At 36.0% G+C, this 14434-nt stretch overlaps 1 long non-coding RNA gene across 1 annotated transcript in view; it reads right to left on the bottom strand.

The window, feature by feature from the left end:
- Positions 1-14434, bottom strand: part of LOC309852262 — a 100425-nt gene that overhangs the window by 58497 nt on the left and 27494 nt on the right. The window contains exon 2 of the long non-coding RNA XR_014305142.1: positions 9610-9710. This is a non-coding gene — a long non-coding RNA (uncharacterized lncRNA). The remainder of the gene's footprint in view (positions 1-9609; positions 9711-14434) is intronic.

The following is a 14434-nucleotide window of genomic DNA, read 5'->3' as shown; positions in this document are numbered from 1 at the left end:
TCGAATAGCCAAGGAATATTGAAAAAGAAAGACAAAGTTGGTGGCATCACAATTCTGGACTTCAAGCTCTATTACAAAGCTGTCATCATCAAGACAGCATGGTACTGGCACAAAAACAGACACATAGATCAATGGAACAGAATACAGAGCCCAGAAATAGACCTTCAACTCTATGGTCAACTAATCTTCGACAAAGCAGGAAAGAATGTCCAATGGAAAAAAGACAACCTCTTCAATAAATGGTGCTGGGAAAATTGGACAGCCACATGCAGAAAAATGAAATTGGACCATTTCCTTACACCACACACAAAAATAGACTCAAAATGGATGAAGGACCTCAATGTGAGAAAGGAATCCATCAAAATCCTTGAGGAAAACACAGGCAGCAACCTCTTCAACCTCAGCCACAGCAACATCTTCCTAGGAACATCGCCAAAGGCAAGGGAAGCAAGGGCAAAAATGAACTATTGGGATTTCATCAAGATCAAAAGCTTTTTTTTTTTTTATTATAATTTTTTATTTTTTATAAACATATATTTTTATCCCCAGGGGTACAGGTCTGTGAATCACCAGGTTTACACACTTCACAGCACTCACCAAAGCACATACCCTCCCCAATGTCCATAATCCCACCCCCTTCTCCCAAACCCCCTCCCCCCAGCAACCCTCAGTTTGTTTTGTGAGATTAAGAGTCACTTATGGTTTGTCTCCCTCCCAATCCCATTTTCTTTCATTTATTCTTCTCGTACCCACTTAAGCCCCCATGTTGCATCACCATTTCCTCATATCATGGAGATCATATGATAGTTGTCTTTCTCTGCTTGACTTATTTCGCTGAGCATGATACGCTCTAATTCCATCCATGTTGTCGCAAATGGCAAGATTTCATTTCTTTTGATGGTTGCATAGTATTCCATTGTGTATATATACCACATCTTCTTGATCCATTCATCTGTTGATGGACATCTAGGTTCTTTCCATAGTTTGGCTATTGTGGACATTGCTGCTATAAACATTCGGGTACAAAAGCTTTTGCACAGCAAAGGAAACAGTTAACAAAACCAAAGACAACTGACAGAATGGCAGAAGATATTTGCAAACGACATATGAGATAAAGGGCTAGTGTCCAAAATCTATAAAGAACTTAGCAAACTCAACACCCAAAGAACAAATAATCCAATCAAGAAATGGGCAGGAGACATGAACAGACATTTCTACAAAGAAGACATCTAGATGGCCAACAGACACATGAAAGGGTGCTTCACATCACTCGGCATCAGGGAAATACAAATCAAAACCACAATGAGATATCACCTCACACCAGTCAGAATGGCTAAAATTAACAAGTCAGGAAATGACAGATGCTGGCGAGGATGTGGAGAAAGGGGAACCCTCCTACACTGTTGGTGGGAATGCAAGCTGGTGCAACCACTCTGGAAAAGGTGGAGGTTCCTCAAAATGTTTAAAATAGAACTACCCTATGGCCCAGTGATTGCACTACTGGGTATTTACCCTAAAGATACAAACGTAGTGATCCAAGGGGCACATATACCCGAATGTTTATAGCAGCAATGTCTACATTGGCCAAACTATGGAAAGAACCTAGATGTCCATCAACAGACGAATGGATAAAGAAGATGTGGTATATATTCACCATGGAATACTATGCAGCCATCAAAAGAAATGAAAGCTTACCATTTGCGACGATGTGGATGGAACTAGAGGGTATCATGCTTAGCAAAATAAGTCAATCGGAGAAAGACAGCTATCATATGATCTCCCTGATATGAGGAAGTGGAGATGCAACATGGGGGCTTCAGTGGGTAGGAGAAGAATCAATGAAACAAGATGGGATTGGGAGGGAGACAAACCATAAGTGACTCTTAATCTCACAAAACAAACTGAGGGTTGCTGGGGTTATGGACACTGGGGAGCGTATGTGCTATGGTGAGTGCTGTGAAGTGTGTAAACCTGGTGATTCACAGACCTGTACCCCTGGGGATAAAAATACATTATATGTTTATAAAAAAAATTTTTTTAACTCTCTAAGAATCAATTTTAAAAGCTTTTATACCTGATAAAATCCCAGATTGTTTCATGAGTGAATTCTACCATACTTTCAAATAAGATGGTACCAATTGTCTACAATCTGTTTCAGAAACAAAGCAAAAGCAAACTTCCCAACTGATTCAATGGTTTGGCTAATATAATTTAAGTAGATACTGTGTTCACAAAAGACAGGATATAATTCCTCATTCCATAAGTGTGGCTATGTATACTGGCTTTTCCTCAAAGAAAATAATACAGAAAGGGAAGACAATAAATTTATAGTGAAAAGACTTGATAAATACTTCAAGTCAGGTGACCAAGATTAACATGAACAATGATAAGTCATTTTGATTATAAGTACCCTTTCCGCATGGTAATGTAAATGGCACTTTTTTCCCACTGTCGTCTTCTCCCACAAATCTGTGCCCTCTATAAAACCTATACCCCAGTCTAATCATCAGAAAATCATCAGACAAAAGAACCAACTGAAAGAAATTCTACAAATACCTACCAATAATCTTCAAAAATGCCATAGTCTCCAAAAACAGGAAAAACATGAGCAACTATCAAAACCAAGAGGAACCAAAGAGGTATGACTACTAAATGTCATGTGGGACCCTAGAAGAGACTTTGAAAAATAGAACATCAGGAATGATTGCAGAAATATAAATAAAGTACAGACTTAAAGCTAATAACAATACCAAAATCACCTTAATTATAATAAATATTCCATAATAAGGTATGGCTTAAAAAAATAGGGAAAATAGGAGAACCTGGGTATGGTTTATAGAAGAATTCTCACTACTATCACCCTAATAGCTTTGTAAATCTAAAACTATTGTAATTAACTATTTATCTATCTATCTACCTACCTACCTACCTACCTATGTACCTAAATGTCTAGAGGCAGAGAGAGTTACTAAGGTCAATGTGTGAGGTGAGATTTAGGGGAATAGGAATGGACACGGTAAGAAACATGTTTAGAAGCATTTTGAAGCAAGTGTTTTAGGAACCAGGGGCAAAAGTGGTAAGCCTAGCGAGGGGAGCCAGAGAACAGAGTATGTGGCAAATGATGGATCTGGTGATGCAGGCAAAGGTCATTTAGTTAAGAGTCTTAGAAGCTATTTAAGGGGCTTAGACTTTATACTTAGACTAGTGGAAAATATCTGATGGGTCAAAAAAGATAACAAACCTCATCAGATTTTTATGCTGGAAGGATAATGCTGTCGGCCAAACTTGTGGGCAAGACCAGGGTGTAATACAGTTCAAGCTAATTATGATGGGTTGCAAGATATGTCTAATGATGGTGGGAATCCAAAAGAGTGGGCATAGAAGGAAAATTATACGTGATATTGATGAAATATTGAATATGAGAAATGAAAGAACTGCAAAATTAAGAATGATGTTCTCCTCTCTTAAGCAACGGGATTCAAACCAAGCTTTTAGACAACAATGCCACTGTTCTGTTGGTCCTCCTGCTATGCCACCTATGATGAATATCTATGTTGCATTTTATAACCATTGCAGGATAAGGTTTACATTCATGCTGGAGTAGGTGATGGGGAGCAATAGGCTATATTTATTTCGAGATTTCCACGATACTCCCTATCTCTGTTCCATAGTACCAGTGAGATTTGAGGGCTCTCTCGCTCATACACAAACATTTTCCTAAAGGAACTGAACCACCATTTGTGGAGTACGTTCCCAGTGCCAAGCAAAACATTTTAAAATGTGTTCTCATTTAATATTCCCAGTAAGCTCATTATATGTGTGTGTATGTATATATACACACAAATACACATGGTGTATGTATGTATATATGGGAATTTGCATGTGTATATGTATATATATGTGCATATACGTACACACACATATCTCCATTTTTAGACATGAAAAAGAGCGTATGATAGGATAAATTTGTAAGGAACTGCAGTTATTCACCGTGATAGAGTTTTAAGATTAGTTTTGCCTAATTTTGAATCTTGTTCTTTTACAAAACATCACATTGCCTCCCTGTAATAAAAGCACTTGCAATTATTTCAAGAACAGTAAATTCAAGGGAAAAGGTTTGCCCCATATAAAAAAAAATCCTTTGAAATTTTCAATTATATATATTTATGAGTTGACTTAAATAAAGACTAGTGAATAAAGTGCTTTTTCCTTGTCTTAAATGATAGTTCCCAAGACTTGTTCCTTCAGATGACTTGAGCCATTTCTATTTGAGTGGTTCTTGGCGGAAGGAATGAAAGAGCTTCACGATGACACAGTTCAAGAGTCACTGCATAAATCAGGCAGCATGAACGATCCCATTATCTGGTCATGGATCCTTGGCTGCAAGGAGCTTTTGCTAAAGGTAAATCCACAAATGCATCAACATTGGGAGGACCTTCTAAAAGTCAAGGCCTGATTCTAATATAAGATGATGGGATGTGTGCGGTGACACAGGACAGATAGGAGTCCTCTATGGTAGGAATTTATCACTTCAGATATGGTTTCCCTTTGCTCTTATATAAAGGTGACAAAAGAATGCCATAAAGCAAATAGGAGTAAGACATCCAAGTAATATTAGGAAGAATATGGAGATATTCAAGGGGCAAGAAACATCTCAGATCAGGTTTCTGGGCCAATGAAGTAAAGCAGAACACCACATGGTTAACTTAAACATTGGGATTCACTGTTCATTATCTAAAACTTCTTCTCTGACCATAGATTTAATAATATTCCTAATGCAAATGTATTTGTATTTCGATTATTGTTTTCATCACTAAAACGTAGTTTACAGAACTTGACATAACTCGTATTTTTTGGATGAATTCAGTTAGGTCTGGCATGAGAAATATTGATGCCAAGATTAAATAATAAGATAAATAATAAAGCTAATAAAAAGCTTAGCTAAACTTTGATCAGAATACATGATGATCCAGGTATTATGTTAAATGTTTCATGTGAGCTTTCTTAATCAAAAATTTTAAGTCCCTGGGGTGTGCCTGGGTGCCTCAGTTGGTTAAGCATCACAGCTCAATCAGATCATTATAGAGTCAGTAATTAAAAAAAAAAAAAAAAGTAAGTAACATCCATTGATAGCTTTCTGTATGCCAAGGGCTCTGTATTTTATGTCTTCTTACTTAGGTCATCTATAATACTTTACTACTTCTTAAACATTTGGATCATTGTCCTCTGTTTACAGAATAGCAAAAATATGTTTTTGAGGAATAATTTTTAAAAATTACATCAGACAGTCAGTAAGTGGGGAAAAAATTTCAACAAAATTATTTCAAAGTCTATGCCCTTTTCAATATGTCATAAGAAAAAAAGTGATTGGTCCTGCTCCTGCTAGATACTTGATAAAATATGTTTGTGCTTTTTTTTTTCTGTCCTATTTACTTGTATTTATTTCCAAATTAGGGGGGAAAAAAACTATGTTTTTTCATCTCATATTTGTATTGTGTGAATATACACAATGTTTTGCATATTGTAGACACTCAATATTAATTAAATGAGTGAATGAGCATGTAATGGAGAGACAGACATAATTCAGTGATTCTGAAGTTTTAATGTTCTATGCAGAATCATGGTCTAGTTTCATGATAAGTGAGTAGTAAGGACCAGATTAATTTTTTCCCTCCTGCTGCTTCTGTACTGCTAAGCCTCAGAAGGTGAAAGTCCTAGAATCTGTGGCAAACATCTGTGGGAGCTCATATCAGTTGTTCAAATGAGAGCTTTATTTTATTTGTGGCATTTGTTGTTCTTTATTACACTTACCTCTCTGTCACAATTAAAAATGCTTCTGAATTTTTATGAAGTGTTCTAGGAGCTTTAAAGTCATAAAGATACACCCTGAGTTCAATTTGTGATTTAGTTTGCTGGTAGTCTATGATTCTCTTGAGAACCTGCTGTTTGGAAAATGTTTATTTGTTGTTATTAGAATATTTTGAATTTAAAATTGGGTTATTTTCCAATGTCCTTAAATTGGTATTTTAATATATATATATAGATATGTAAAGTTTTTTAAAAGAAAACTTAATATCTGGGCACACAGTTTGATTTTCTTCCTTAAGAAGTATTATTAGAGTATTAGAAGTATTATTAGAAGTAATGTTAGAAGTATTATTAGCTAGTAGGGGCTCAGACAGCACTGGCAAAGCTTGATGGCTAAAAAGACGTGTCTTGAGATTGCTCTGCTTGGGTTCAAATTTGCCATTGTCTGTTGTAACCTTGGGCGATCTACTTATGACCTTTGTATCTCAGCTTCCTTCTCTGTGAAATGGATTTGACTGCGGCATATAACCCAAAGGTTAAATTTGCCGCTACACGTCAAGTACTTTAAAGACCATCTTATTCATAACAAGTGCTTAGTAAATGTCAGTTGTTTTGTTACTCCTGTTAGAAATAACCAAAACTCCACTTTTGTTTTGGTGTTTCTTTGTTTTCTGCCACAATAACTCATCATACATGTAACTCCATACTTGTTTAGATCTCGCAGGCATTTAAATATTTAAACCTTGTACTAGCTTGGTTATTTTGTTTTAGTTCATTTTACTGGACTTGAATTGCACAAGGTTAGAGTAATCATATTCTCAGTTTATATTAAACTATTAACATCACAACATTATTAAGGCATATCTTATTTATTTCCCCCTTCAAATCCAATCACCTTTCCCTTACATACCTCTAATAGAAACTTTCATCAACTGTGACTTGAGAAAAGGCATTGCATATAACCATATCTCAATATCCCTTATATAATAAATTGAGACATTTGATGGTTTACTATAATATTCTGATTAAAATATCTACAATTCTAGCATATACTAAGTCTCACCAATGCTTAGTAATAAATAATCATATTAAAAATGATGTAACATTATTAATGTCCTTAGTATTACCATTTACCAAAGGCTAAATTCTTCATCTACGTGAACATTAATGTGGATGATATCAGACTTATCGAATCATTTTATGTGCATTGTGATATCAGTGTTACTTTTTATTGTTTTGAATGGGTACCCACTAGTTCTCAAAGATGAGATCTTTATAATAATGTTTTTAGGAAGTTTTTATATATCAGTTCTATGGTAAGTGCGTTATCTGAAGAAATGACAATCAAAATGAACACTCTGTGTATTGAATGAAAATATGACTATTATGCTACAAATAATTAAACTTTGCCACAACAATTTTCATTAAAGTGCCCAACTTTCACATAGTTTGATCTGAGATTTAAACTCAGGCCTGCCTAAATCCAGAGCTTCTGTGCTTTAAATATTAGGCAGAACTCATGACCAAGAGCATTTCCTTCTGCTATAATTACTGTAGAATGAAAGGACATTTATGCAAAGTTTTTAACAATTAGTGGAAGAGAAGAAACGGGCAGCAGAACATTATAAAGAAAAATGTCTTACTGTCTGAGGCTTCCATTTAATTGAAGATTTTTCTCTTTTTCTTTGTTCTGTTTAAGACTGTTAGCTTGCCATTACAATTCTCTTCAGAAACGAAGGGAAAACAGGCTCTAGAGTAGAATTTGTTTATGGTAAGGTGTTCTACAGTGCTGTCAGCTCAGCCGCATGAATTGAAGAACTTACTGTGTGAGTGGGAATTTAATCCTAACACCTTGGGACCCATTGCCCAACCATGGGTTTTGTCAGGCAAACATATGCAGCCGCTGGGAAAACGCATGTACTTTAGCAAGAACTTTTTAGAGTCGTAGTTTGAAACTTTCATGGGTCTAAAAGTGTCTTACTGCCTTCTCTTACATTACATGGACAGCAGTCATAATTCATTTGTATTTTCTGCAGAACTCATTCATGATTTGTGCTACATTTGGTCATAAACTTTCTGACATGCTTTTTATTAGAGCTAATATAAATTACTCACTGAAGACTACACTTGGGTTGCAAAATGGTAAGCATATTTTGGTCAAGCTGCCCGTTCATTTATCCTTGTTGTTTTCAGTCTCAGTATTCAGTATGTGATTTTTTTCCTGCCTGGTCAGAATATGGTGACAATGAATTTTATATCCTGTCACAGGACTACCCGTTCCTTGAAGCCAGCTCAGGTCATATGTGCAGAATGACCAGGGAGAGGTCAGTGAAAGTTCAGTGGAGAAATGGAAAGCAAGTGGATGCAGGTGGCCAAAGTTTTAGTTTCGGCTCAGCAGTTATTATATGTGTTATGAAACAGAAATCACTCTTTTCTCTTTACTTTACTCATTCCCCCCAGTGGTAGGTGGGTAGAGTCACTAAGTGAGGCCATACTTCCCTAAAAAATGTAAAACAACAACAACAACAACTAAAACGCTTCCAGATCCTAACGCAGTACCTCTTAAACTCTCACCAAGATGTGTGGTCCCAGCAGTGTTCATGTTCTCCTCGTCAGGAAGGTCTCTTATTTCCTAACTCGAATGACTCGTTGACTTTGTGTCAACTCATTCCTTCTCCATGATTTCCACAATAAAACAACAGGAGAAATACTAACATCAAAAATAAATACAAATACAGCTTTTGCACTGCTCAAGTGTTTATAAAGCTTTTTTAAAGAAGATAATCTAAATCACATGCTCAAAACCCAGTAATCCCAATTGAAATTAGAATAAAATATTTCCCGGGATGCCTGGGTGGCTCAGTTGGTTAAGCAGCTGCCTTCGGCTCAGGTCATGATCCCAGGGTCCTGGGATTGAGTCCCACATCGGGCTCCTTGCTCAGCAGGGAGCCTGCTTCTCCCTCTGCCTCTGCCTGCCATTCTGTCTGCCTGTGCTCGCTCTCCCCCCCCCTCTCTGATAAATAAATAAAATCTTTTAAAAAAATAAAAATAAAATATTTCCCTAATAATATTTTAGTATTAGCGTACTAAATCATATTTCTGTTTTTAGAAATCTGTAGGAAATGTATGGCACCAATTATGAAGTAATTTGTCTACTTAATTTCTATCTCTCCTCTAATCTCTCTACCTCCTTCAATCATTTCCCTGCTTTTCTTTGTCCATCCCTCACTTGTGTATCTTTCCTATGTTGTTCTGTTCCTCTCCCCCTTTCTTCCATAGTAGGAATCATATCTAAGCAAGAACACACTTTGTTCACTTATTATCTGTATTGTTTTCCTGTCCATGCGTACATTCCTAGTACAATATAAGCTGAAAGAGGAATTTGATTTCTGTCTTTATTTTTCACTTACGGATCCAATTACTTACAATAATAGTTCCTTATTCACAATAATCACTTGGCAGATGTTTATTTAGTGAATGAAGAAACCATTCACTGTTGAGAAATTCTAAATTCTTTTATGCCAAGCAACTCAGGACATATCATCACTCTACTAAAATTGAAAAAATCACTCTTTTTTTCTATTTCTTTTAGGTTTTCTTTTTCCTTAAACAAATGTCACCATTTTTGAAATGTAGTTTGGTCTTGGATAATTTTGTTTCTCTGATATCTTTCTTTTTTTATTTTAGGTTATTACATGCATAGTGTCTACCTTGGTCTGTGATTTTCAGAATGCAAGCACTAATCGTATGTGGGAAAGGCTTTTATTTACATGGGAGCACAGTTTCTGCTGAAGTCCTTACCTTGGATGAGCAGCCAACTCCTAATCAACACACGAGTTAAGAGTTGGTTTTGCTAGCCTTGCCTTGATTTGTTTCTTCAGTCTACATGAGGTGACAAAACTCTGAAAAGTTAACAGCAGATGTTTCTGAGTCACAATAAGAAGTAAAGTTTGCACTTACTTTTCACCTGTGCTGGAAAACTGACTTTAGCAAGAAGTTCTACCCTGCACACCAGATGTCAGTCATGCTTCTATTATATACCAGCACATTTTCAAGAATCTTTCTCTTCTACCTTCATACATCTGTGAATTTTTTAAAAAATATAGTATGTCCATACATTTGTGGACATTAATAGGGTTTTCTCTTGTATTTTTATATTATTTATCCAAATAATATTATATATTGTATATATATAATATATAACATATATAACATACAACATGTATATTATATATTATATTATCCAAGGATCCTGTAGTATAGTGCTTAAGAGCATAAGCTTTAAAATTATAGAAAACTATGTTCAAATTACATTTCTGAAAGGTTATTTTCAATTGTGTCAAAACCAGTGTGAACTGGGGATGTAACCTGTGTGCTTACCAGTTCCCGTGCACATAACGTAGGGTGAAGGATGTTACGTATATCATGGGAGCTTTTTGAGAGGTTTGGGTGAGATGATACACATAGAGGTCTTAGCAAGTCACTTAACGGCTAAATCTCATTAAGTAGAAGCTATTAGTTTTCTAAATATGAAGTACCCCTTTGCGTACTCATTTCATATCAAAGAAGTATAAATTTTCCCTGAATTTTATCAGCCGTTTCAAATAGGGAGTTTACCTCTTTGCAGCATACATGTGTGTACATGCTGATGTACACATGACATAAACAGTATCAGGTGACCTAATGACTTTTTCTTAAATCCCAATATGCAGAAACCAGAAGCTTAAAATCCTACACATAAACTTTTGAAATAGAAAGCATGAAAATGATGTTGCTAGTTCCTCCGATGAAATAAGAGACTGTGTGGTCAAGTCCTAAAAAATGAAGGACAAGATGGCGTGGATTATGACGAATGTTTCTAGCTCTTGGCAAAGTAGAAATCTGAAGTTTCACTATAATGACATTCCTCCCTGACGGATACATGATTCTTAATATATTCTCTTCTCTCGTTTAACTCCTATCTTTTTTGTTGTCTTCTTTGTTCATGTGCCAACCTCACTATTTCAGTCTGTTTCAAGCTTTCAGTGCACTTTAGAGGTTAGTGGCACAAATTCTGATGTCAGATGATCCAGGTTCTAATTCTTGGTTAGCGACCTACTTATTGTGTTACTAGGGTCCATTACTTATTTCTCTCTTTGCCTTAGTTTCCTTATTCATAAAGTGAATAGACCTTTTAAGATGTGTACTAAAGAAAAAAAAATGAGTGAGCATATACAGACCTCTTAGAAGAGGACAAGCTATGCACAGAATGATAAACAATATAAACTATTAATAGGGTATATTTTAATATCTGGCATGGCAAACTTGACTTCACCAATATCATGCTATTTAAGAAAATGAGTATTCTATTTTGTTTCTTACTGCACATAAGATGTAGACTATTTATTAAAGTCCTTCTAAATCTCAGTAACCACACTGTGCTTTTAATTGGAATTATATTAAATCTATATATCAATTTGTGAAGAATCAAACTTTTATTGGTTATTAATTACCTCTGAATCTAGCAAGGAAGATAGTATATCTCTCAATTTATTAAAATATTTTAATATCCCCAAATTTTATAAGTACTTTACATATCCTCTATATAATTCTTATTAATTTTAATCCACATTTTACTTTTTCAGATGAAGTCTTTGTTATGATTTATTTTTTTAAAAAGATGTATTTATTGGGGTGCCTGGGTGGCTCAGTGGGTTAAAACCTCTACCTTCGGCTCAGGTCATGATCCCAGCGTCCTGGGATCGAGCCCTACATCGGGCTCTCTGCTCAGCAGGGAGCCTGCTTCCCCCTCACTCTCTCTACCTGCCTCTCTGCCTACTTGCCAAATAAATAAATGAAAATAAATAAATGTCAAATAAATAAATAAAATCTTAAAAAAAAAGATTTATTTATTTAAGAGAGAGAGCGAGAGTGAGCGTGGGTGGGGTGGGGAGGTGCAGAGGGAGATGGGAGAGAGTCCCAAGCAGACTCAATGCTGAGCGCTGAGCCAGAGGCCGGGCTTGATTTCATGATTCAGAGACTATGACTGGAGGTGAAACTTAGTCTGATGCTCCATCAGCCGTGCTACACAGGTGTCTCTTTATGATTTATAAATGGCTCTTGTAGATGCATAGGAAATAGGCTTTATCCACATGCATGTTTATTTTTTCCCCCAAAACATGCCTGAACTTCCTTTTTAATCATAACTGGTTTCTAATTGCTTCAGTTGCATCTTCTAAGACGATCATACCAACAACAAATACTGATATTTGTTCTTTGTACTTCACATCTTTCTTTTCTTACAGTAATGTGCACTGTAATGTAAGTTAAAGTACATTTTTACCATCATTCATTTTGTCCTGATTCTAATATGATTATCCTAAATTTTCCTCACCTTCCTTGAATGAAATACATAATTTAATCACTCAGTGTGGCTTAGAAATAATCTATTCCTGCGGCGCCTGGGTGGCTCAGTGGGTTAAAGCCTCTGCCTTCAGTTCCGGTCATGGTCCCAGGGTCCTGGAGTCTAGCCCCGCATTGGGCTCTCTGCTCAGGGGGGAGCTTGCTTCCCCCTCTCTCTGTGCCTGCCTCTCTGCCTACTTGTGATCTCTGTCTGTCAAATAAATAAAATTAAAAAATAAAAAGAAAGAATCTATTCCTAATTCTTATTTTATAGGGGAGAAATCAAAAGCTCACAAGATATACAAATAGTGCAAGGCAACATGTAAAGCTGGAGATGTAATACTTATAACCCAGTTTTTCTTAGCTGAGACAGTCCTATTTTTGGTATCTTATTCTGAATCTGCTTAATTTATTGTTTTAGTAAACCACTGTGGTTCTTATTTATGCTTGCAGACACAACAGTAGGAGAGCTTGTTCCCCTTTGTGGTCTGAAAGGGAGACATTTTGGGGCTTTCCCAATTTGTAAACAACATGCATTTTACACATTCATCATCACAAAACATCTAATAAGTAGTGAAATCTTAAAAATTCTCAGAGTCTCGGTTGGCAAATTACCAGAATTCAGAATCTAAGCATCTGAAATTCTCTTTCTCCCTGACAAATGGAACAAGTTAACATGTGATATGGATGGAACTTGAAAAGGTTTTACTCCAAGGATATTTTTGTTCAAGAAATCAAAGTGTGGCCTTAAGATAAAGTAAATTGGATCAGAGATGTGTAGAGCAAATTGGGCCCACTCAGTACAATGTGTCTCTAGGGTGAATGGAGTCAGCTGAGATTTCTTCAGGAAATCATATATGAAGTAAGAGTTAAAAGTTATATTTTTATTCCACTCAAATTCAAATTATTGCGTTGGCATGGGAATCAATTTTTTTTTTTAATTGAGAGCCTACTCTGTGACATGAACTGGATTTTTTTTTCTTATATAATAAAACTTTTTTTCACGAATAGTTACATGAGTTTTAATACATGTATAGGTTTATGTAAACTTCAGAACAATCAAGATACAGAACAGGTTCATCGCCTCCTGAATCCATGACCCTCCCATCCCTGTCCCCTAGAAATTACTAATCTATTTTATGTCCTATCTGCAGAAAACTTTTCTAGAATGTCTAGTTGCTATATTAAACATTAGGATTGCAGAAAGTATTAAAAACTATTGGATTATAAGCAATGATTTCCAAATATGGTCCCAGAACCATCAGTAATAGCATCACCTAGAAACCTGTTAGAAATTCAACTTTTTGGGTCCCATCCCAAACCTATTCCTTTAGATACTGAGATTGGAGACTAGCAATCACTGTTTTAATAATCTTTCTAAATAATTATGATGTACCTCAAATTTGAGAACAACTATGCTAAAAGGTTATCAGCCTGCTCCAATTTCTAAGGAGTTAGTATTAACTTTTTGTGAGGAACAACAGATAACCATGGACTCTGCTCATTTCTCTGAGAAAACTTGTGCTCATGTCAGAGGTTTTAACCCTGGTCACCATGTTAGAATTACTTGATATTAAAAAATGCAAATTTTCTATTACATTGAAAGCCTTTGAGGAGGGGACTAGTATTCCAAGATACATATTTTTAGAGGTTATTTCTTTATGCCACCAGGGTTGATGAACATCGTGATATGTTACAGGACCATGCATTGTTGATTCCCATGGCTACCTCAGAGTAGTAAAATAAGGCTTAGTTTGTAAACTTTTTCAGTTATTTATTCTTTCTTTTCTTCATTCATCCACTCAATCATTCACCCAGCAGTCAGTCCCTTCGCACCTGCTATGTACTAGGCACTCTGAATATCAACAAAGCAGTGGAGTGCAAGACAGACACATACTTTTTTAAAAGGAATGCTAATTATGAACATGGAGCCATCTCTTCAGGCTGGCCCCACTATTTGCTCTGTCTCATTGTAGTTGGGTGGCTTGTATCTGATTCTGCGTGTGGAATATGGAGGATCCATGCCGAGATTTCACTTGTAGGTGCCTGGTCCTCCCAAACCTCCTCCTAAAGGCCCTGGGAATATGCCAGCCTTTCATGCAAGAGCCCCAGTGAGTGAAAAGAAGTAGGCTTTGGAAGGTGGTTATTATCAGTATGAGAATGGGTAGCCTAATGGCTAACAACTTAATATTATGGAGCATTATGATTATAAGAGTCTCTACATAGTTAATGGCTTTTTTGAGTG

Source organism: Mustela nivalis (genome assembly GCF_964662115.1).
Source record: "Mustela nivalis genome assembly, chromosome: 18".
In the NCBI taxonomy this organism is placed as follows: Eukaryota; Metazoa; Chordata; class Mammalia; order Carnivora; family Mustelidae; genus Mustela; species Mustela nivalis.
The sequence above is the reverse complement of the archived record's forward strand: the minus strand, read 5'-3'. Positions and strand labels throughout refer to the sequence as shown.